The following is a 24,525-nucleotide window of genomic DNA, read 5'->3' on the forward strand; positions in this document are numbered from 1 at the left end:
TTGCACGGCGAGCTGCCTCGCTGATCTTGTTGGTGAGATCCACCTCTTCGACGAGCCTGCATCTGACGCAGGCACAGACGGCCCCGAGAGCAGCCTCGTCAGCTTCCTCGACCAGCTCCACGTTGCCACCCAGCCGGCCTCTGACTTGGAGTCGATCGGCTCCACCAACCCGATGCTCGTCGACTCCGACATGGCGTCACTCGACGCGTTCCCCACCAATGTGGTGGTCATCGACGATCCTCTCCCTCACACCGACAGGGGCGGCAGCACCGTCACGGAGGTGCTCGTCATCAGCCACGATGGAGCTTCCGGTGACGGCACTCGAGACCCGCTCGAGGCGACGCTATGAGACCTGTCTGCACCCATTGCAGAAGATGCCGACGCTGAGACACTGGAAGCCCGCCGTGTCCAGCTCGTCGAGAGCGCCAAGAAGCTAGCCAACATGAGACGCCTCTCAGAGACTTACCAGCGCGAGATGGACCACGCTGTCGGCAGCACGCCTGCTCCTAGCGGGCCCAGCCGCATCGGCACGGTCCGGCAGCATGGTTCGGCCAATGCCAGCATGTTCGGGGCAGACCGCCCTGTCTACGCTACGCCCAGGGAAAACATACGAGCTGCCCAGGCGGCAGCAGATGAGCTGGACAACCCCGAGGACGACGAGCGTCGCCACATGACGGAGCATGTCCAGCGGCTCATTGATGTGGCTGCCGCGTCGAGGAGCCCAACCGGCGGAACGACGACCCGCCTCCTCGCCGAGAGCACGACGCGACATCCCGGACGCCGACTGGCGGCGCCCGCGGATGACGAGACAAGGAGCCGGCTGCAAGCCGCAGCCGGACGCACATCACCATCGAGCGCGACCAAGACGGCCACCCACGGGCGGTGGAACAACCAGGCGACTATCAGTCTCCCCTACGCAGAGAAAGGCACGTCTCCCCACCGCCTGTTGATCACCCGAGTCTTGGTGGCCGGCTTGGCCGCCGAGAAGGAATCGGAGAAAACGATGCCCGCCACCAGATCGACCGCCTCAATTGATCCCTGGCGCTAGAAGAAGAAGATGCACTGGGCCCGCCTTGTTTCGGCCCCCGCATCCGCGACGAGCCCTTCCCCAAAGGGTTCACACTCCCAAGAGACACGCCCAAGTACACCGACTCAGTGAAGCCGGAAGATTGGTTGGTCGACTACTCCATGGCCGTCAGCATAGCGAACGGCAACAAGCGCGTTGCCGTGAAGTACGTGCTGCTCATGCTCCAGGGCACCGCCCGGACATGGCTGAACAGCCTGAAGCCCCGCAGCATCAACAGTTGGGTAGATTTCACTAAAGCCTTGATCCGCAACTTCACCAGCACGTACAAGCGGCCTCCCAAGCCCCGGCAGCTCTCCTTGTGCATCCAAGGTCCCACCGAATCGACTCGCGACTGCCTCACGCGTTGGGCCGAGCTGCGTAAATCTTGTGAAGGCGTGCACGAGGTGCAGGCCATCGAGTACTTCACAGCCGGGTGCAGAGAAGGCACCCTGCTCAAGCACCGACTTCTCTACGATGAGCCGGCAACCCTCGACGAGCTGCTGATCATAGCAGACAAGTACGCCACGGCCGACTCCTCCATGAAGACGGAGATTCAAGTTGATGCATCCGGCAAAGTAGCTCCTCAGGCCCCTCGGACTCCGGCTGGCGTCAGCAACAAAACGACAACAAGCGCAAGGCACCATAGCCGGCTCCCACCAGCTGGAAGGTGGCGATAGTCGAAGACCAGCAGCCGGAGGGGCCGCCTGCTCCCAAACGTCAGAGGGGTGGCAAGACAAATTGGTTGCCCGGCTTCTCCTATGAGAAAACCCTTGATGCGCCCTGCAAGTTCCACAGCGGCGCGAAGCCGTCCAGCCACATCACTCGGAAGTGTCACTGGCTCACCCGAATCTCCAAGGGCGAAGGATTGCTGCCTCCTCCGCCTGCTGGCCAGCCGCCGATGCCTCCTCCTCCGCAGCAGGCCGCCCGGCCAGTTGTCGCCATCCAAGACGAGTACCCAGAAGAGCAAGGAGCCTATGTCGTCTTCACCAGTGTGGCCGATGACAGGCGCAGCCGTCGCCAGCAGTCCCGAGAGGTGAATGCCGTAGCTACTAAAGCCCTAGAGTTCATGCACTGGTCAGAAAAAAGCCAATCAGTTGGAGCCGAGCCGACCATCCAGAAGTAATGCCTTCTCCGGGTTCCTACGCCTTAGTGTTGTAAGCCACCTTTGCTACAGAGAGGCGAGCTGCTCGCTTCGCCCGAGTCCTGATAGATTGCGGTAGCAGCATCAACATCCTGTATCGCGACACCATGGAGAAGTTGAACATCAAGCCAAAGCATCTCCTGCCCAGTCGCACTGTCTTCCAGGGCATAGTTCCTGGCCTTTCTCACTCACCAATCGGCAAGATCAAGATAGATGTCCTCTTTGGAGACAAAGATCATTTCCGCCGAGAGCCCGTCTGGTATGAAGTGGTTGACCTTGAGAGCCGTTACCATGCACTGCTTGGCCGACCTGCCTTGGCCAAATTCATGGCGGTGCCGCACTATGCTTACCTCAAGATGAAGATGCCAAGCACCAAAGGGGCTATTACCATCTCCGGAGATTACCAGAATTCGTCCGCCTGTGCGGCCTCTAGCAGTCGGCTGGCAGAGTCCCTTGTGATCGCTGTGGAGAAGTGCCTCCTTGACCGGGTTGTGGCCATGGCCGGCAAGCAGCCGGACATGTCCCCTGATCCCAAGGAGTCGAAAGTTGAAGGCTCCTTGAAGCCGGCCAAGGAGACAAAGAACATATCGTTGGACCCAGAGAACCCGGAGAGGTACGCTGTCATAGGTTGAAAGTGTGTTATATCGACTAGAGGGGGGTGAATAGACGATTTTTATAAATTCTTCACTGAGGAATTTGCAGGTGAGGAAATTCCTTAGCGAAGAACTACTTGCAGCGGAAGAAGTACTCAAAAGTAAACATAACAGAACACAAGCATGGTCATCATTATGAAATGAAGACAAGCACAGAGTACAGAAAGCGTAAACACAGGATAACACAGGATGAAGACAAACCGACTAAAGAAATTGAACTGAGGAAATTGAGAAAGTCCTCAGTCAAAGTCTTAAAACACAAATATGAACAAGTGCACAACACAGTTATGAGGAATTGAAAGAGTTGAGGAAATAGAAACAGTAAGCTTGGTGAAGACAATGATTTGGTAGACCAGTTCCAACTGCTGTCTCAGTTGTACGTCTGGTTGGAGCGGCTAGGTATTTAAACCTGAGGACACAAAGTCCCGGACACACAGTCCTCACTGTATTCTCCTTGAGCTAAGGTCACACAAACCATGCCCAATCACTCGTGGTAAGTCTTCAGGTGACTTCCAAACCTTCACAGACTCGGTCACTCGGCGATCCACAATTCCTCTTGGATGCTCTAGACCATGACGCCTAACCATCTGGAAGAAGCACAGTCTTCAAAGGTAACAAGCGTCGGATCCACACAGGATCAATCTCTTCAGTGATGCTCAATCACTTTGGGTTTGTAGGTGTTTGGGTTTGGGTTTCCTCACTCAATGATTTTCGCTCAAAGTCCTCGGAGGATGGGATGCTCTCAAATGACAAGTGCCAGTTTCTCTCGGAGCTAGTGGTTGTAGGGGGAGGCTATTTATAGCCTAGGGAGCAGCCCTACATGATAAGACATAAATGCCCTTCAATGATATGACCGTTAGGAGGGTAGATATTTTGGGACAGCTGGCGCGTAGCACAGCAACGGTCGGATATTTGAGGCTCAAATTCCTTAGGGCTATCATGTACCTCACTGTGTAGGCAATCCGCACTGGCGAATTCCTAACTCCTCAGTCAGAACAAATTCCTCAGACACCAGAAGAACTTCGTCTCTGTCACTGAAGAATATGACTGAACTGCATGAGATTTCCAATGGCTTCACTCAAAGGGATTGGTAGGTGTAGGATTTTGAGTTGAGCATCACTTGGAAATTTTTCCTTAGTATTTCCTTGACCCCCTTTAACAGTACGGTGCTATGACTCAAGAAAGAGAAAATGAAACTACGAAAACAAAAGTCTTCACGCTTCATGTTCCTCGTATGAATACCAAGTCTTCAGTATTAAACCAATTTCTTCACTTTCAAAATCTTCAGAAAGTCTTCAGAAATCCAAAGTCTTCAGACGAAGAACTTCATTTTTAGGGGTCGACATTCTCTATAAATATCAAACTCCTCATAGACTTATAGACCTGTGTACACTCATAAACACATTAGTCCCTTAACCTATAAGTCTTCAATACACCAAAATCACTAAGGGGCACTAGATGCACTTACAATCTCCCCATTTTTGGTGATTGATGACAATATAGGTTAAGTTTTCAACGGGGGGTAAATATATGGAGTGTAAATACTGATATTGAGGAATTTGATTGCAAGATATAGAAGAACTCCCCCTGAAGATGTGCATAGTGAGGAATTTGCTTTTGAGGCAATGCACACTTGAAGAATAGAATCATGGGAAACTCCCCCTATATCTTGTAATTCATACACACATTTAACATATAATATGAAGAATTTGAAATGCATGATGAAATATGGTGAATGAAGTAATTCAGCATGCATGCGTTAACATTAGTGAGGAATAAGCATGCAGAAAAGCACAACAAAAGTATCAGGCCACCATAGAGTTTAAGTTTACAACTCGATCCAGCAAAGTCATGAGAAGAACGAGAGTTGTAACTTAGCAAAAAACGCCCATATATGATAGACCCGTTTGAAGACTAACTCAAATTTCTCCCCCTTTATCATTGAATGACCAAAAGGATCGAAAAATGAGGACTGACGCCCCTGAAGAATATCATGTTGATGGAGGAGCGCCGACATTGTTGGGGTCGTTTGTCGTTGTAGGGCCTACCGTAGTGTCGTCCAAGTCTTCATGCTCATCGGTGTCGCGCGATGAAGAATATAAGCTGGCCACCAAGGAAGGAACCTTGACCTTCTTGTATTTCTTCGGTGGAGGTGCAGACCAGTCAAAGTCCTCATTGAGACCCATTTGGTTCAGATCTTCTTCACCATACATATTGGACAGAATAGCCCAGGTGCGACCGAAGACTTCATGGAGGTAGTAATGGTTTTTCTTCACTGCATTATGTGTAGCAGTCATGTTGTGAAGAATAGAACCAAACTAACGCTTAACCCATTTATGGTTTCGATCCACCTTCTGGTGAAGACTAAGAAGTAGCTCACGGTCAGTCATCACACGTGGAGCTGTGGCTTGAGGAGTAGACTTGGGTGCATTGGCAGCAAAATCATGAGTGGCAGAGTCATCATTGGTGGAATAAGATGCGGCTTTGCGAAACTGACCATCCAATGGACGAATGCCTTCATCAATAACAGTAAGTGCCTTGACCTTTTCATCAGCTGAGGAATAGGTCCGCTTGTGGACTTCGATTGGGGGCAAGTAGCTGAGGTGATTCTGAAAATCAGCCTTCTAGTTGAGTGAAGACCTTGTTATGAGGAATCTCATAATCGAAGGAGCATCAGTGACATTGGCCAGAGTCCTCGTGAAGAAATCATGATAGTTTACAGGGCTGCCATGCATGATGTTGAATAGCAGATTCTTCATGATGCCAACGACTTCTTCATCATTCGAGTCGTGGCCTTTGATTGGAGTCATAGTCTTCGTCAAGATGCGATAGACTGTTCTGGGCACATAGAGCAATTCCCTCACGAGGAATTTGGTCCGTGGGGTTTGACCAGGTTTCAGAGGCTTCATAAGAACTTGCATATAATGGGCAGTCAGTTCAGGCTCTTGGTACAGGCAATGAGCTCCTTCAGGTGGAGGGCTGATGGGCAGGGCGTGAAGTAATTCAGAGGCCGGTGCCTTATAGTGAGTGTTTTCGGTCATCCAGTCCAAAACCCAGGAGTTTACATCGTTAGCATCTCCTGTGATGTGCAGTGTTGCGTAGAATTGAAGAATGAGCTCTTCATTCCAATCAACTATGTCTGTGCAAAAGTTGAGGAGGCCTGCGTCATGAAGCACACTAAGGACAGGTGAGAAGCATGGCAATGATTCCATGTCCACATGAGGAATATGCTCGTGGTCGAAGACTTTGTCCTTATTGAAGAGCAGTGAGGAATAAAAATTGGCCTGGCTGGCAGTCCAGAAACGCTTCCTTCTAAGACAAGATATTCTTCACATCTGATGCAGATTGAAGGATCGGAGTTGGGGTAGGCGCAGGAGGAGCAGAGGAATTTGGTTGAATTTCTTCTGGCACAACTGATGCAGTTGCCCTGACTTTTTCATTTTCTTCAGGCGCACCACTCGTGGATGCCCTGGAGATTTCTTCAGTGGCTGGAATGCAGTCATCAGCCCTGGTGCTTTGAGTTTCTTCAGCAGCCTGATTGTCATCAGCGGTGCTGGCATTTTCTTCAGTCGGCTGAGCAGATGCTTCAGCCTGAGGATTTTCTTATTGCATCGGAGCTGCAACATTGGACCTGAACTTCTGTGTTAATTTCACAAACCTAACTTTGGCTCCAAGCCAGTCAGCGTTGTAACGATCAAATTCATCACTCAGTTGCTTGATCTCAGCTTGCAAGGCAATGAGTTCTTCGGGGGAAAGCTTCAGAACATTTTGCTTCAGAAAACGCTGTTTTTTGTACTGCACTTTCTTCACTCTTCTTCCTTGTTCAAATTTCCATTTATCTTCTTCAATGAAGATAGTCAAAACATGACTTTGACCAGGAGTGAGGTTCATCTCCGGCAAAGGCGTGTTGGGATCCTTGTGCCATAGGTCAATGAAGTCCAGGATCACATTCGGATCCAGAAGAAGAGGCACATTGCTGCCTTTGGCTCTAGCAGCCTTGACCTGCCTATCTCTGATGATTTCCGCAAGTTCTTCATCATCAGCTTCGTCTTCATCAGACGCCACTTGGTAAGCGACCTGCTTTTTGTGAAGACTTGGTCGAGTGCCTCGTCGAGCAGTGGCCTTTGTCTTCAGCAGAGAGGGGCCAGTTGAGGAAATTGGTGCAGCTGAGGAACTAGCAGAAGCTCCTGAGGCAATAGAGATGCCTGTTGTCCTTTGGCATGTGGCAAGGTGCACAGGTGCAGAGGATTTGGTCGGAACAGCCGAGGACTTTTTTTGACTATACACAGTAGGGCAAAACCCCACTGCAATTTTTATATTATATCAAAAAAGAGATGTCTAGCACTACAAAGAGGCTTGAGAAAAGCCAAAAGAAAAAGAAGTAAAAAACTATAAGCTACTAAATTACAGGACAAGGCTGTCAAGCCAGAGACAGAAAGTTCTAGCATAGCTCTTTTTAATTCTAAACCTAAGCAAGTTGAGCTCCTCCAAGAAGATGGCTTTCCATCCCTGTATGCTTGGTTGAATGGCTTGAAAAATGAGAATTTTCCTAGAGATCCAGATGTCCCAGGATGCTAGGATGATGATTTCCATGAAGAAAGGCACATGAAGTTTTAGTTTTAAATCAGCAAAAGCTTCAAGCACTGAAACATTGGCCTGTCTAGAGGGACAAATCAGGTCCCAACATTGAGCAGCAAAAGGACATGTCCAAAAGAGATGGTGAAGTGTTTCCTCCTGCTGGCAATTATTTACAACACAATTATAGTTACCCAACTGAAAAGATTTCCTTCGAAGGAGATTCCTAGTATTGAGCCTGTCATGTAATAACCTCCAAAAGAACACCTTATGCTTAGGTTGACAAGAGCTATTCCAGATCCAGTTAAATTGCTGGGGCACTATTTTTACTCCCATCATCAGTTTATATGCCTTAGCAACTGAGAATTGATCATTTCCCCAAATTTAGCTCCAGGTATCTAAACATTCCAGATATTCAGAACCCCTCAAAGCTATACAAATGTCTTCCATTGCTTCAAATTCTTGGAATGCTTGCACTGTCAAGGGTAAATGAAATAGATCCTCCAGAAATTCAGTGTGAATAATGGTGTGCACAGTGGAGTTCCTATTCTTCACAAAAGAGAAGAGATGGGGGAACATATCCTGCAAGCAAGCTGAGTGCCATAGGTCAGACCAGAAAAAAGCACTTTTGCCATCTCCAATGTGACATCTGCCAGAGATTTGAAGTTGTCAATGAGCTTAAGATTTGCCTTCCACCAAAATGACCCAATCCAACTGTTGCCAGGCAGCAAATCACCATTATAATGTGTCTCCCAGATCAAATTAACCCATGCAATGTTATGTCTGTTGTAAAACTTGTGCAGATTCTTAAGTAACAAAGCTTTGTTTTGGACAAAGATGTCCATCACTCCCAAACCTCCTTGGTCTTTTGGTCTACAAACAGTTCTCCAAGCCACCATGGCTGGCCTATGATCCTCCAAGTCAGAGCCACTCCAGAGGCAATGCCTCAACAATTTAATAGCTTGAGTTTTAATAGTGACAGGCACATCAAGGCATCCCATGAGGTAAATCAGCAGAGAGTTGAGCACAGATTTTACCAGCCGCAGCCTTCCAGCCATGGTCATGAAGGAAGATTGACCCATAAGTTTCTTCTGCAGCCTTGTGACCAGAGGTAGGCATTGTTCAACAGTTGGTTTATGAATACCCAAAGGTGCACCCAAATATTGAATGGGGAAAAATTCCATTTTACATTGAAAAGTATTAGTCAAAATCTCAACTTCCTCCTCAGACACATTGAGTGGGATGAGGCTGGATTTGGAGTAATTAACTTTCAGACCAGTAGCATCTGCAAAAGTGTTGAGAAGGGCTTTGAGGCAGTGGAGTTGCCTGGCATCTGCTTGAAGAAGGACCAAAGTGTCATCTGCATATTGTACTATTGGAAAATTAGGGCAGGAATTCACTTGCAAAGGTGAAGATAGTAAACCCAGATGCATGGCCTTGTTGAGGATTGATTGAAGAAGATCTGCAGCAAGCACAAACATAAGTGGTGACAAAGGGTATCCCTACCTCACTCCTCTCAGACAGTAGAATTTTTTACTAGGAACACCATTAAGCAATATGGCAGATGAGGCAGAAGTGAATAGCATTTTGATCCAGTTAATCCATCTATCTCGAAAACCTTTAGCTTTTAGAATGTCTAGAATTGCCTGATGTTCAATGGTGTCAAAAGCTTTTTCAAAATATAATTTCAGCACAATAATCTCTTCCTTGGATTTATGGCATTGATGCAGATATTCATAGGCCCAACCCAAGCAATCATGGATGGATCTCTCTTTGAGGAAGCCATATTGGTTAATGTGGACCAATTTTAAGATCACCCTCTGTAACCTATTTGCCAACAATTTAGTGACTAGCTTGAGACAACAATTAAGGAGGGAGATTGGCCTGTAATCATTTGCTGTGAGGGGAGTACTTGGCGGAGGAGCTGAGGACTTTGGAGTGGGAGCAACATGAGGAGTTGGCCGTGAGGGCTTTGAAGATTCTGGCCGTGAGGGCATTACTAAGGAACTAGGCCATGAGGGCATTGAGGGTGAAGCACTTGGCTTATGAGCAGGCTTCTTTGCCATGACATTCTTTGGCTTGCTAGTAGAGGCCTCTGCAGTGGCAGCAGCAGCAGAAGAGTCTTCGTTGAATTTCCTCACTGCTTCTCTAGCTTGTCTGGCCAATTTGTCCTGGCGCTTGGCCCATTCATCAGGATAATCCTCACCATGCTTGAGGCTCGTGGGATCTGCTTCTTGGCCAGGTGCCAATGGAGGTCTTGGGCATGGAGGATTTAGAGCGAATTTCTTCATATACTTGGGAGTAACATACCTGTACTCCCTCCACTCTCTTGCCCATCGCCTCTCTATCCGTTGTATGCGCACCTTGCGCTGATTTTTGTCCTCCTTGCCAAACTTGGCCTCATCAGGAGCGCACTAATCCTTCTATATGTCATCAGGGATTTCAAAGGCAGTGTTGACCTCAGGCCTCTTTCCTCCCTTCCGTGGCTTCTTTCTATCAGCCATTTTCTTCAACTGGGAATTTGGACAATCGAATTCTCTGAAGATGTATGCACTTTTCTTTGAGGAACGCTACAAATGAGTTCAGGTGATGAGAACCTAGTGATTCAGCAGCTGACATGAGTACCTGTGAACAAAGTATAGTTGCGAGGAATTTGGAGAGGTCATATGCGTTCTCAGAAGGTTTTGTAAAATGAACAAGTTTGAGGAATTTGACCAGATGAGTCTTGAAGAATTTCACTAAGCGTTCTTTGTCTTAGGTTCCAGAATTGTATAGATTGAGAATCCACACAATTGAGGAATCTTGAAGAAAAATGTAGCTTAGAGAAATGAATCAAGAACAGATGACATGTGAGGTGTTTAGTGTGTGAAGATTTGAAGAAAAACACCTTTGAAGATTTTGTAGTAATCATTTGAATCAAAGAGGGCAGTAAAAGTAATTTTTAATAACCCTGGACGAAGAACACGACGAACTGGAAAGTGTAGATGTGAAGTTCGTCAGTTCAGATCTTCCACGCCCTAACTTGGCTGAGGAAGACAGCTACGGCGGCGGCGGACTGAAGAAATCCACGGTCAGCGCGAGTACGTTGGCGACGAAGTGGAGGAAGTGAAGCTCTTCCTCACCGGCGATGATGAAGTAGCAGCGGCGCTAGGGTTTGAGAAGCTCGAGCTGGCGTGAGGTCGAGCGGAGTAAAAAGAGAAGTGAGGAAGGGGAGGGGTATTTATAGCCACGGTGAAAAACTGTTCGCCTGAAGAAATTGGACGAACGTGCCCCCTGACCCTTCTCATTCACTTGACATGTGTCACCCACGTACTGAGAAGTGGAGATCGTGTGAGATTGTGGGTGAATAGATAAGTATTATCGTGGGATGTGGAACGGTTTGAGCCGCAAAACTGAAATTTTTGGATAAGATAAGTTTTAACGTTGCATTCGCAAATTCTTCATCTAACAAGGACACAGTGAAGATTTTGAACGAGTTTCAAATAGAATGCACATGAAGAATTTGTGAATAGATTGGGTTGAGTATAGCATAGAGGGGGAAGGGTCCGATCACATTCACTTAGCAGAAAAAGCAACTTGAAGAAATAGCAATAGGTGAATGCTGTAGAGGACATAAACTCATATATATATATATATATATATATATGTATATATATATATATATATATATATAACCAATGAAGAAAAACGACGGAAATGGTGAAGATAATGCAAAGTTGAAGAACATCAACAACTGAGGAATTTCAAAAAAAACTGAGGAAAAACTCAAATTGAAGATTTTCAACTTTTGGTGGTGGCGTAACCCACCGTATAAGAATGATGATTTCAGACACCGCGTACAATTGTCGTAGGGCTCTGAGAATCAAATTCTTCGTTAATTTCTTCACACTTAGATTGTTAGTCTTCATTGATTGAAGAAAAACTTTTCTTCATGTGTAGTACATCTAAGTCATCAATTTTGCATAAGTGTTAGGATGAGTGTCCTCTTGAAAGAACATTCGAAGATTCTAGGATACTTAGCTCACAGCAACTTGCTAAATCTCTTCTCATCCAAGGGCTTTGTAAAGATATCGCTAGCTGTTCTTCAGTCTTCACATGCTTAATAGAAATGTCGCCCTTCAACACATGATCACGAAGAAAATGATGACAAATCTGAATGTGCTTGGTCTTTGAGTGCTGAACTGGGTTATGAGCAATCTTGATGGCACTCTCATTGTCACAGTAGAGAGGCACATTCTTCATGTTGACGCTGTAGTCCTTGAGAGTTTACTTCATCCACAGCAATTGAGCACAGCAAAAACCAACAGCAATGTACTCTGCTTCAGCAGTAGACAGTGATACGTAGTTCGGTTTCTTCGAGGACCAACAGACCAAAGATCGTCCGAGGAAATGGCATGTGCCTGATGTTGACTTGCGGTCCACACGATCACCAGCACAATCAGAGTCTGAATATCCAATGAGATCAAAAGCTGAGCCATTGGGGTACCATAATCCAAGTGTTGGTGTGTGAGCTAGATATCGAAGAATAAGCTTCACAGCCTTATGGTGTGATTCCTTCGGTGTAGCTTGAAATCGGGCACACATGCAAACACTAAGCATAATATCTAGCCTAGATGCACATAAATACAATATAGAAACAATCATGGAGCGGTATACCTTTTAATCGAAGTCAATACCATGTTCATCAGTGCATAGATGGCCATTTGTGGGCATTGGAATTTTGACCCCTTTGCAATCTTGCATGCCGAATTTCCTCAGTACATCCTTGAGGTACTTCTCCTGAGATATGAATATTCCATTGCGCTGTTGACGAATTTGAATACCTAAGAAGAATTTCAATTCTCCCATCATAGACATTTCATATTCATCTCTCATCATATAACCAAATTCGTCAGTGTAACGTTGGTCAGTACAGCCAAAGATAATATCATCAACATTTATTTGGCACACAAATAGTTCACCATCATAAGATTTAGTGAAAAGAGTAGCGTCAAGTGAACCGGGTTTGAAGCCTTTCTTCATGAGGAATTCCATCAAAGTATCATACCACGCCCGAGGGGCCTGCTTGAGGTCATAGAGGGCCTTATTGAGTCTGAAGACTTTGTCAGGATGCTTTGGATCTTCTAAACCTGGGGGTTGAGCAACATATACTTCTTCCTCAAGCATACCTTTGAGGAATGCACTTTTCACATCCATTTGATATAAGGTGATATCATGATGGTTAGCATAAGCAAGTAATATGCAAATAGCCTCAAGTCTAGCAACAGGTGCAAAAGTTTCATCAAAATCAATTCCTTCAACCTGTGTGTAGCCTTGAGCTACAAGTCGTGCCTTATTCCTCACCACAAGGCCATTTTCATCTTGCTTATTGCGGTAGATACACTTTGTGCCAATGATATTGTGCTTGCGAGGATCTGGACGTTTGACCAGTTCCCAGGTTGTTGAGCTCGAACTGATGTAGTTCTTCTTGCATAGCTTGAATCCACTCAGGCTCCAGAAATGCTTCATCTACCTTAGTGGGCTCTGTGATAGAGACAAAAGCAAAGTGCCCACAAAAGTTAGATAAATGTGAAGCTCTTGAGCGTGTGAGAGGACCTGGTGCTTCAATGTCATCGATGATCTTCTCACGTTCTGGAATGAATTCTTCAGCACATTCTTCGGTATGGATGACATCCTCAGTAGCCTTGAACTTGATAGTTTCCTCATCTGCTAGTTCATCTATCATAGAAGGTAGGTGCTCTCTTTGCGAGCCATTAGTTTCATCGAATCGTACATCTACAGTTTCAACAACCTTGTGAAGAACGTTGTTGAAGACTCTGTAGGTGTGCGAGTCCTTTTCGTAACCAAGCATGAAACCTTCATGTGCTTTCAGTGCAAATTTAGAGTTGTGATGAGGATCTCTAATCCAACATTAGCACCGAAGACTTTGGAATAACTCACATTGGGTTTCTTGTCAGTAAGGAGTTCATATGCAGTCTTCTTGAAGAATTTGTGAAGATATACTCTGTTGATGATGTGGCACGCAGTATCAATTGCCTCAATCCAGAAACGACGAGGCGTCTTGTATTCATCAAGCATAGTGCGAGCCATCTCAGCAAGAGTCCTGTTCTTGCGCTCCACGACGCCATTCTGCTGAGGAGTATAAGGAGCAGATAACTCATGAGTAATACCGAGTTCATCAAGATCGTCATCAAGACCAGAGTTCTTGAACTCAGTTCCAATGTCACTTCTGATGTGCTTGATCTTCACACCAAAGTTGGTTCAAGCCCTCGAAGAAAATCGTTTGAAGACTTCCTGCACTTCATGTTTGTAAGTAACAATGTGTACCCTTGTGTAACGAGAGTAATCATCAACAATAACAAAGCCATATTGAGATGCATCATTTGAAACTGCAGAACAATGATTAGTACCAAAGAGATCCATGTGAAGCAATTCAAATGGTCGAGTAGTGGTCATGATAGTCTTTGCTGGATGCTTGGCTTTGGTCATCTTTCCAGCTTCACAGGCTCCGCATAAGTGATCCTTGAGGAATTTGACATTCTCAATGCCAATGACATGCTTCTTCTTTGCAAGCGTGTGCAAATTCCTCATGCCTGCATGACCAAGTCGTCGATGCCATAGCCAGCCTTCTAAAGCTTTTGCAAGTAGGCATACGGCTGGTTGTGGTCCTGTAGAGAAATCAACAATATACAAGTCTCCTCTCCTAAAGCCTTCGAAGATTTTGGAATTGTTAGCTTCCATGATCACAACACGACGATACTTGCCAAAGACAACAAGCATATCAAGATCACAAAGCATTGAGACAGACATGAGGTTATCCTAAGGACTCGACAAGCATGACTTTGTCCATGTGTCGATCCTTTGAGATCGCAACCTTACCTAGGCCCAATCCCTGACTTTTGCCTTTGTCAGCGAAGATGATATGCTTCAGATGCGATGGAGATAAGGGAGCATCCATCAATAGATTCTTGTCACCAGTCATGTGATTTGTACATCCACTATCGAGGACCCACTCAGTGGCTTTGGGTTGATCATCCTGCAGATGAATTAGTGCAACTTACGAACTCATATACTTCATCGGTGAAGAATATGACATCACAATTCATGAGATCAATTTCATCAAGCAATAGAATAGATAAAGCAGTATGAGGACGTGAAAAATGAAAGTTCATTTCTTCATGATTAGCCTGCATCCTTTCAGGCACTTTTTAGGTCTCCAGCAAATTTTTCAGACATTTTAGCACGTCTGGAGACCTGACCCTGCATAAGAGATTAGTTCTTTTTCTTCACCACCCACATCTGAAGGGGTGGCAAAGAGTTCATCACTCTCCGAGCTCCATGCGAGAAGGGTGGCATAGAAGCCAAACCAATTCGTTTCGCATAAGAGGAGTTAGGGTAAGCATATGAATAAGCAGAGAAATTCTTAGAGGACTTATGAACATAATGGTTAGAAGAGTAATGCTCATATTCATAGCCCTTAGCTCTTCCCTGCGAAATAGAGGTGTTAGCACGATGATAATCATATGAGGACTTTAATCCTTTTGAGGAATTTGATCCACGTGAGGAATTTAGTCCGTATGAGGACTTGGATCCATATGAAGAATTTGGCCCATATGAAGAATTTGATCTAGGGTTCCTATTCTTCACAGGTGGTGTCATGATGACATTCACCTGAAGATTTTCAAGGCACCTTTTGGGGACCCAGATTTTCTTCATAGGGGAACCATTCCTGCAGTTAGTGCCAACATATCTAGCAAATACTTCACCATTCTGATTTTTGAACAGTTTATAGTTGGAGTCAAATGACTCATCAGAAGAATGAGGGGATTCACACGTAGAGCCAAATAAATTGGATGGATCAACTGGAGGTCCCTTTGCAGCAACCCATGAGGTTTTGGGGTACTGCTCAGGCTTCCAATAAGTACCATTAGCATTGAGTTTACCCTCTTTCCTAGGGTTCCTGTTGAGGATCTGCTTTTTAAGCACATCACAAAGAGTCTGATGCCCTTTGAGGCTTTTGTACATGCCTCTCATGAACAATTCCTTCAGCCCTGCATCATCAGTGATACTAGCAATGTCCTTAGGGGAGGAATTAGGGATAGCAGAGACAGATGAAGAGTTTGTAACATTAGAAGCATTGGAACATTCAAGTGAAGAATTAGCAGATTCACGTTCAATGCACTTCAAACATGGAGGAACAAAATCTTCCTGAGCAGCGCTGATCTATTGAGCTAGCAATGAATCGCACTCCTTCTGAAGATCTTCATAACTCACTCTTAGCTTTTCAAGATCTTGCTTTCTCTGAAGAAATTCATAAGAAAGCTTCTCATGATCAGATAAGAGAGTGTTATGATGACTTTGAAGGGTGTCAAACCTAGTCTGAAGTCTCTGAAGACTCTCAGCCAAAGCTTTCGACTGATCCATTTCTTCACCCAACATATCATCGCTCTTATTTAGCATGTATTGAACTTTTTCCAAAGCTCTTTGTTGTTTAGTGGCAAGGGAAGCAAGTTTGACATAGCTGGGTCCTAATTCATCACCAGATTCATCATCACTAGATTCAGATAGATAGCATTCAGTTACCTTTGCATCTTTTGCCATAAGGCATGGTGTAGAAGATGATGATTCTGGTTCGAATGTCATCGCTTTGAGAGATTCCTTGAAGTCCTCAAACCAAGGATCATGACGTATTCGATGACCTTCATAGACCTCAGAGAGACGGTCCCAGATAAGCTTCACATGATCGAGATGCATGATGTTCCTAAACTGATTTTGAGACAGACAGGAGCAGATGACGTCCTTCGCTGTGAGGTTGGGAAGGGTGAACTTGCGAATGTCATCAGCTTCTGCCATCTTGCACAGATCGGTAAGACCAATCTCAGTGACGGTCCACAGCTCACTGTTCATCTCCATGAGACGCTTCTTCATCATGGCCTTCCACTTGGGATACTCGTGACCGTCAAAGATGGGGCAAGACATGGTCTTCATTCCTGTGGTCGACATAACTAAACTCTAGGCGGTTAAACCAAAATCACAGAGAACAAGGGAGTACCTTGCTCTGATACCAATTGAAAGTGCGTTATATCGACTAGAGGGGGGTGAATAGGCGATTTTTATAAATTCTTCACTGAGGAATTCGCGGGTGAGGAAATTCCTTAGCGAAGAACTACTTGCAGCGGAATAAGTACTCAAAAGTAAACATAACAGAACACAAGCATGGTCATCATTATGAAATGTAGACAAGCACAGAGTACAGAAAGCATAAGCACATGATAACATAGGATGAAGACAAACAGACTGAAGAAATTGAACTGAGGAAATTGAGAAAGTCTTCAGTCAAGTCTTCAAACACAGATATGAACAAGTGCACAACACAGTTATGAGGAAATGAAAGAGTTGAGGAAATAGAACCAGTAAGCTTGGTGAAGACAATGATTTGGTAGACCAGTTCCAACTGCTGTCTCAGTTGTACGTCTGGTTGGAGCGGCTAGGTATTTAAACATGAGGACACACAGTCCCGGACACACAGTCCTCACCGTATTCTCCTTGATCTAAGGTCACACAGACCTCGCCCAATCACTCGTGGTAAGTCCTCAGGTGACTTCCAAACCTTCACAGACTCGGTCACTCGACGATCCACAATTCCTCTTGGATGCTCTAGACCATGATTCCTAATCGTCTGGAAGAAGCACAGTCTTCAAAGGTAACAAGCATCGAATTCACACAAGATCAATCTCTTCAGTGATGCTCAATCACTTTGGGTTTGTAGGTGTTTGGGTTTGGGTTTCCTCACTCAATGATTTTCGCTCAAAGTCCTCGGAGGATGGGATGCTCTCAAATGACAAGTGTCAGTTTCTCTCGGAGTAGCCAACCAGCTAGTGGTTGTAGGGGGCGGCTATTTATAGCCTAGGGAGCAGCCCGACATGATAAGACATAAATGCCCTTCAATGATATGACCATTAGGATGGTAGATATTTTGGGACAGCTGGCGCGTAGCACAGCAACGGTCGGATATTTGAGGCTCAAATTCCTCAGGGCTATCATGTACCTCACTGTGTAGGCAATCCGCACTGGCGAATTCCTACTTCCTCAGTCAGAACAAATTCCTCAGAGAACAGAAGAACTTTGTCTCTGTCACTGAAGAATATGACTGAACTGCATGAGATTTCCAATGGCTTCACTCAAAGGGATTGGTAGGTGTAGGATTTTGAGTTGAGCATCACTTGGAAATTTTTCCTTAGTATTTCCTTGACCCCCTTTAACAGTACGGTGTTTCCTATGACTCAAGAAAGAGAAAATGAAACTACGAAAACAAAAGTCTTGAGGCTTCATGTTCCTCATATGAATACCAAGTCTTCAGGGTTAAACCAATTTCTTCACTTTCAAAGTCTTCAGAAAGTTTTCAGAAATCCAAAGTCTTCAGATGAAGAACTTCATTTTTAGGGGTCGACTTTCTCTGTAAATATCAAACTCCTCATAGACTTATAGACTTTTGTACACTCATAAACACATTAGTCCCTTAACCTATAAGTCTTCAATACACCAAAATCACTAAGGGGCACTAGATGCACTTACATAGGTGCAGACCTCGACAGCAAATAGGAAAGCGAGCTCGTCGATTTCCTCCATGAGAATCGGGACATCTTTGCATGGTCTCCCAAAGACATGCCGGGTGTTCCGACGGATCTCGCCGAGCACAAGCTACACGTCCGACCTGATGCCAAACCGGTCAAGCAACCCTCCGCCGCCTGTCGGAGGAGAAGAGAAGAATTGTTGGTGAAGAGATAGCCCGACTCCTAGCAGCCAGCTTCATTATGGAAGTATTCTATCCAGATTGGCTGGCCAACCCAGTCCTTGTACCGAAGAAGAACAACAAGTGGCGCATGTGTATTGATTATACCAGCATCAACAAAGCTTGCCCCAAAGATCCATTTGCCTTGCCAAGGATTGACCAAGTGATAGACTCCACAGCCGGATGCGAGCTGTTGAGTTTTTTGGATCCATATTCAGGGTACGACCAGATCAAGTTGAACTTGGCTAATAGGCTGAAGACCTCTTTCATCACACCATTCGGAGCCTTCTGCTACCTGACGATGACGTTCGGCTTGAGGAATGCCGGCGCCACATTTCAGCGTTGCATGCAGAAGTGCCTCCTCAAGTAGCTCGCCAGAAACGCCCACGTCTATGCGGACGATGTTGTGATGAAGACGGAGAAGCATGGGACCCTCCTAGAAGATCTCAAGGAGACTTTCAAAAATCTGTGCTGATTTCAGATCAAGATCAACCCAGAGAAGTGCGTGTTCGGAGTACGAGCCGGCCAGCTCCTCGGCTTCCTGGTCTCCGAACGCGGCATCAAGTGCAACCCTGTGAAGATCAAGGTCATCGAGAGGATGGAGAAGCCTACCTGACTGAGAGATGTCCAAAAGTTCACCGGCTGCCTGGCGTCCATCAGCCGTTTCATCAGTCGGCTAGGCGAGAAGGCACTTCCCCTGTACCAACTCCTGAAGAAAACCACTCACTTCGAGTGGAATGACAAGGCAGATGAGGCTTTTCTCTAGCTCAAGAAGATATTGACCACGCCGCCTGTCCTGGCCGCGCCGGCTGCTAAGGAGCCCATGCTCCTCTACAACGCCGCCACCAGCCGGGTGGTCAGCACAGTCATAGTAGTTGAGCGCAAGGAAGACGGCAAGGTTCTGTCGGTCGAGAGACCGGTGTATTATCTGAGTGAAGTGCTGTCGGCTTCCAAGCAAAACTACCCCCACTACCAGAAGATGTGCTACGGCGTGCACTTTACCGCCAAGAAGTTAAAGCCATATTTTCAAGAGCACCCCATCACGGTTGTTTGCACTGCCCCGCTTGCTTCAGGACGAGTGGCCAAATGGGCCATCGAGTTGGCTCCCCACACCATCCTCTACCAGCCTCGCACCACCATCAAGTCCCAAGCGCTGGCCGACTTCCTCGTCGACTGGGCCGAGACCCAGTACCTGCCGCCAGCGCCGGACTCCACCCAATGGCGGATGCACTTTGATGGTTCGAAGATGTGCACCGGTTTGGGAGCCGGCATCGTCCTCACCTCTCCCAAAGGCGACAAGCTCAGATACACACTACAAATCCATTTTGCCGCCTCCAACAATGTGGCCGAGTATGAGGCACTACTACACGGACTCCGGCTTGACAAAGAGCTCGGCATTCACCGGATTCTGTGCTACAGTGACTATGACTTGGTGGTCCAACAGCCGTCTAGCAACTGGGACGCCAAGGATGCGAATATGGCAAGCTACCGCTTCCTCGTCCAGCAACTCAGCGGATATTTTGAAGGGTGTGAGTTCCTTCACGTGCCACGAAATGACAATGAGCCACCCGATACCCTGGCACGGATCGGCTCCACCCGGCAAGCAATACCAGCCGCCGTCTCCCTCCAGTACCTCCGCAAGCTGTCGATCAAGCCTTCTCTACAATCAGAGTCTATCTTCGTGCCGACTGCTCCAAAAACAGTCGGATCGGAGTCAAAGGCTGCAGCAGTCAGCTCAGGGACTTCAGTAGGTGGCTCGGGGACTACAGCAGTCGCACCCGGCCCGGGGACTACAGCAGTCAGCTCGGGGACTTCAACGACACAGCAAGCGGCAGCCAACTCCAACCCGCCACCTCCTAACCCAACCGCCCTCGTACAAGTGGCCATAGTGGCGGTAGAAGAAATTTAAGCACCATCACGGGCAGAGTCCATCCTCAAGTTTCTGGTGAACAAAGAGCTGCCAACCGATGAGATCTCGGCCCGACAGGTGCAACGTCGGGCAACAGCATACACCATCGTCAACAGGAAACTTGTGAGGCGCAGTGTCACTGGTGTGTACCAGCGCTGCGTAGAGCTGGAGAAGGGCCAAGCAATCCTCAAGGATATCCATCAAGGCGAGTGTGGCCACCACGCGGCCTCAAGATCACTTGTGGCCAAAGCTTTTCGCCACGGTTTCTTCTGGCCGACTGCTCTAGAAGATGCCAAAGACTTGGTCAAGAAATGCAAAGGGTGCCAGAAGTTCAGTTCCAAGCAACATCTGTCGGCTTCTGCACTCAAGACCATTCCCCTTGCCTGTCCTTTTGCCATTTGGGGATTGGACATGGTGGGACCGTTCAAGACAGCACGCGGCGGCATGACTCATCTTCTCGTTGCCGTGGACAAATTCACCAAGTGGATAGAAGCAAAGCTAATCAAGAAATTGAATGGTCCGGCTGCTGTGACTTTCATTGCAGACATCACCACTCGGTACGTGAAAGTGCTAGTTATCGACTAGAGGGGGGTGAATAGGCAATTTTTCTGAAAGTCTTCAAAACATGGGAGTTTTGAAGACAAACAATAGAAATGAACCTATTGACATGCCGCGGAAGGTAGACTACACTAGACAAACCATAGTCAAGTATTCAATGAAGTGAAAGCACAAAGACTATTAGCAGCTAGGTAGTATGGATCAGAATGGAAGATAGTGTGAAGCCAAACAACAATAGTCGTCACACAGTGAAGTCAAACAGATAATGCAAGCAGGCAATGACTTCACAAGGACAAACTGTAAGTAAAGAGAAGTAAGAGATAGAACCAGTTGCTTGGTGAGGACAGTGATTTGTTGGACCAGTTCCAGTTGCTGTGAAACTCTACGTCTGGTTAGGGAGGCTGAGATTTAACTCAGAAGACCGTGTCTTCACCTTATTCCCCTTGAGCTAAAGACACTTAGTCCTCGCCCAATCACTCTGGTAAGTCTTCAAGGTAGACTTCCAAACCTTCACAGACTTCGTTCACCGGCAATCCACAATGACTCTTGGATGCTCAGAACGCGACGCCTAACCGGCTGGAGGATTCATAGTCCTCAAGTGTAACAAGTCTTCAGGTCACGCGGACAGAAAGACTTCAGTGATGCCAAACACTCTTTGGGCTCTGGGTGTTTTGGGCTTTGTCCTCGCAAGGATATCTCTCTCAAATGCTTTGGAGGTGGGTTGCTCTCAAACGACAAAAGCTATGCACTAACTCTAAGCAGCCACCAATTTATGGTGTAGGGGGTGGGCTATTTATAGCCAGGAGGCAACCCGACCTGATTTGTCCGAAATGACCCTGGGTCACTAAGGAACTGACATGTGTCCAACGGTCTGATTTCAAACACACGCGGCAGCTTGACCTGGGCTACAAGTAAAGCTGACTTATCCGACTCTGGAAAAGATTTGCTCTCATTGTCTTCGCTCTAAGACATAGGATTTGGTTGAGCATCACTTCAGTCACTCTGACTTTGTTCACTTGGACCCCACTTAACAGTACGGTGGTTCATATGACTCAACAAAGAAGAAAAGGAAACTATGAAACGACTATGTCTTCGCTCTCCATAGTCTTCATGTGATGTCTTCTTATGTCAGAGTCTGCAATGTGAATATCTTAACAGTCCACCATTATCTTCAATGTCTTCACACATTTTTAGGGGTCATCTCCGGTAGGTAATTTGAATCAATGAGGGACTACTACCTGTGTTATCCTGCAATTCACACAAACACATTAGTCCCTCAACCAGGTTTGTCGTCAATACTCCAAAACCAAGTGGGGTGGCACTAGATGCACTTATAATCTCCCCCTTTTTGGTGATTGATGACAAACTGGTTGAAGTTTTCAACGGGGATAAAAGTATGTGAAATTGTAAGGGTTAAGGTATTGTCTTCATAAGTAGCAAAAGGCTCCCCCAGAAGATGTGCATATAAGTAGTTTGCGTTTGAATGCAAATGCACATGGCAGGTTTGGTTCGTGGAGGTCCTCTTCAGCTCATGAAGACAATTCATCATGCATGAAAAGATATAACGAAGATAATGACATGCATAATGGAAAACGGATGTCTGCAGAATGACTCTGTGCGGAATTTATCATCGCAACACATATTCGAGAGAAAAGGTAGCAGACGACCATCAAGTTTAAGTGTTACAACTCAAAGAACCAAATGTATCAAAACAAGAGTTGTAACCACTTGGCAAAATATAAAGCAACCACCCATATGGACCCGCTTGAAGACTATCAACTCATATGCTTCTCCCCCTTTTGTCAGTAAGGACCAAAAAGGTTTGAAGACATAGAGCCTCTACTCGTTCCCATGAGGAGTAGGTGAAGGGGCAGGGTAGACGTTGGAGTCCGGTGGTGCAGAAGAACTTGGTGCAGTGTCGATGCGCGCCGAAGTTGTAGTAGGTGAAGTAGCATCATCTTCGTCATCGATGAATCTGGCATTAACAGTGGCCGCCGAGAAGGGGTACTCAGAGTCTTCGAGTGAGGGAGTCCGACGCAAGACAACGTTCCTGGGAGGAGTGGAATCAAATTTGAATCTCTCTGTGAAGCCATCTTGTTGAAGATCATCTTCAAAACTGAGCAATGTCAGACTCTTCCACGGCCGCCGACAGGTTTCATGAGTGACAAATGCATTCTTGGTGGCTAGATTGCGAATGCGATTGACATCCACCAAGAGACTCTACGTCTGATGCTTGAGCCAGTCATGATGCTTATCTTGTTTCTGATGCAAGGCCACGAGAAACTCTCGATCATTGAGTACATGAGATCGCTTTCGAGGCCTTTGAGCAATAGTGCTTTCAGTGGCTTCAGTATGGGCACGATGAGGTGCACGTGTATTTCCAGCCAAAGGATAAACACGAGTTGCAGCAAGAACTCCTTCAATAGGTTGAGTGAAACTTTGATGATCGACGTTGTGAAGATAAATTGGCTCCTTGGCAGGCTCTGGGTATATGGCTTCGACAGACATATCGACCTCTGGCAAGAATATGAGATGGTTGCGCGCAGAGGGCTGATAGTTGATAGCAGAGTGAAGCTTGATGAGGCGCATTAGCCATGGAGCATAAAACTTCAGACCAAATAGATCAGAGCCAGATGCAGCAAGTTGTCCGATGAAGAAATCCCTAGCATTGAAGCTGATGCCATTGAGAATATAGAAAACCAATGTCTTCATTGAGCCTTCAAGCTTTGCTGCAGAAGAATGTCCTTTGACAGGCCATAGAGTTCACCTTATAATATTATGGATGGTGCGGGGCAGATACTCTAGGTCTTCAACAAAGAATTCCTTTGGATATTCAGCATCTTGTGGCAGTGGCTTCATCATGCTCAGCATTTGGCTCATATTTGGCTGAGGCTTCTGGAATATGCTTTCCAAAGCATTGCGGTGAAGCTGACAACCAGGTTCATACAGTTCACCTGGAGTGGGCAGGGCAGTAAGCTCAATGATATCAAGAGCTTTGGCTTCATGGTGTACATTGCCTGTCATCCACTCAAGGACCCAAGTCTTCGGATCCCTGTTGTAGCCGCGAATGTGAAGAGTAGCATAGAATTGTAACAGAAGCTCTTCATTCCAATTTTCTTTGTCGATCACAAACTGCAGAAGGCCAGCATCGCTGAAGCAGTCGAGGGCTTCTTCCAAGCAGGGCAGGCCAGCAATGGCTTCGCAGTCTAGACGCATATGGGGAAAATGTGGCCTTGATTGTATAAGACACAAGAATAATAACTGCTCTGCTGATAGCTCCAGAACTGATCAGATGAAATTCTTGGCCTTGAATATGGGTTCTTGGCACTATTAAAGAAGGTGTTGTGTGCTTTGAAGCCATTCACATTGAACTATCCTGGCAAAGACGCAGTACCTAGAAACCTTGGCAGCCGGGGCTTTGGCTTCTGAACCTGAGGCCTGTGCTCCACATGGTAGTCAAACTGTGGTCCGGGAGCAGGCGGAGGAACCAGAATAGGCCACCAAACAGTGACAAGCTGGCCGCGATCAAATGCTTGCTCAATGGTGTGAGGCGGTACAGGAGCATTGGCATTGACATCGGCTTCAGACTGCACATTGGCTTCAGGTGCAACATTGGCTTCAGGCACCATATTCACTTCAGGCGCCACATTAGCTTCAGCCATGACAACGTCATTGGCTTCAATAGTGTTGTTTGTGGCCGCCTCAGTATTTTCAACCTCCACTTGAGTAGCTGGAGGGTCGGGCACAGACTCGTTCTCCTTGAGAACATCTTCTTGGGAAACAGGGGGTGTAGCAGCTCTTTCTTCATCTCGTGGTTCTTGATTGTCATCG

This window comes from Triticum aestivum, chromosome 4D (assembly GCF_018294505.1).
Source record: "Triticum aestivum cultivar Chinese Spring chromosome 4D, IWGSC CS RefSeq v2.1, whole genome shotgun sequence".
NCBI classification, from domain to species: Eukaryota; Viridiplantae; Streptophyta; class Magnoliopsida; order Poales; family Poaceae; genus Triticum; species Triticum aestivum.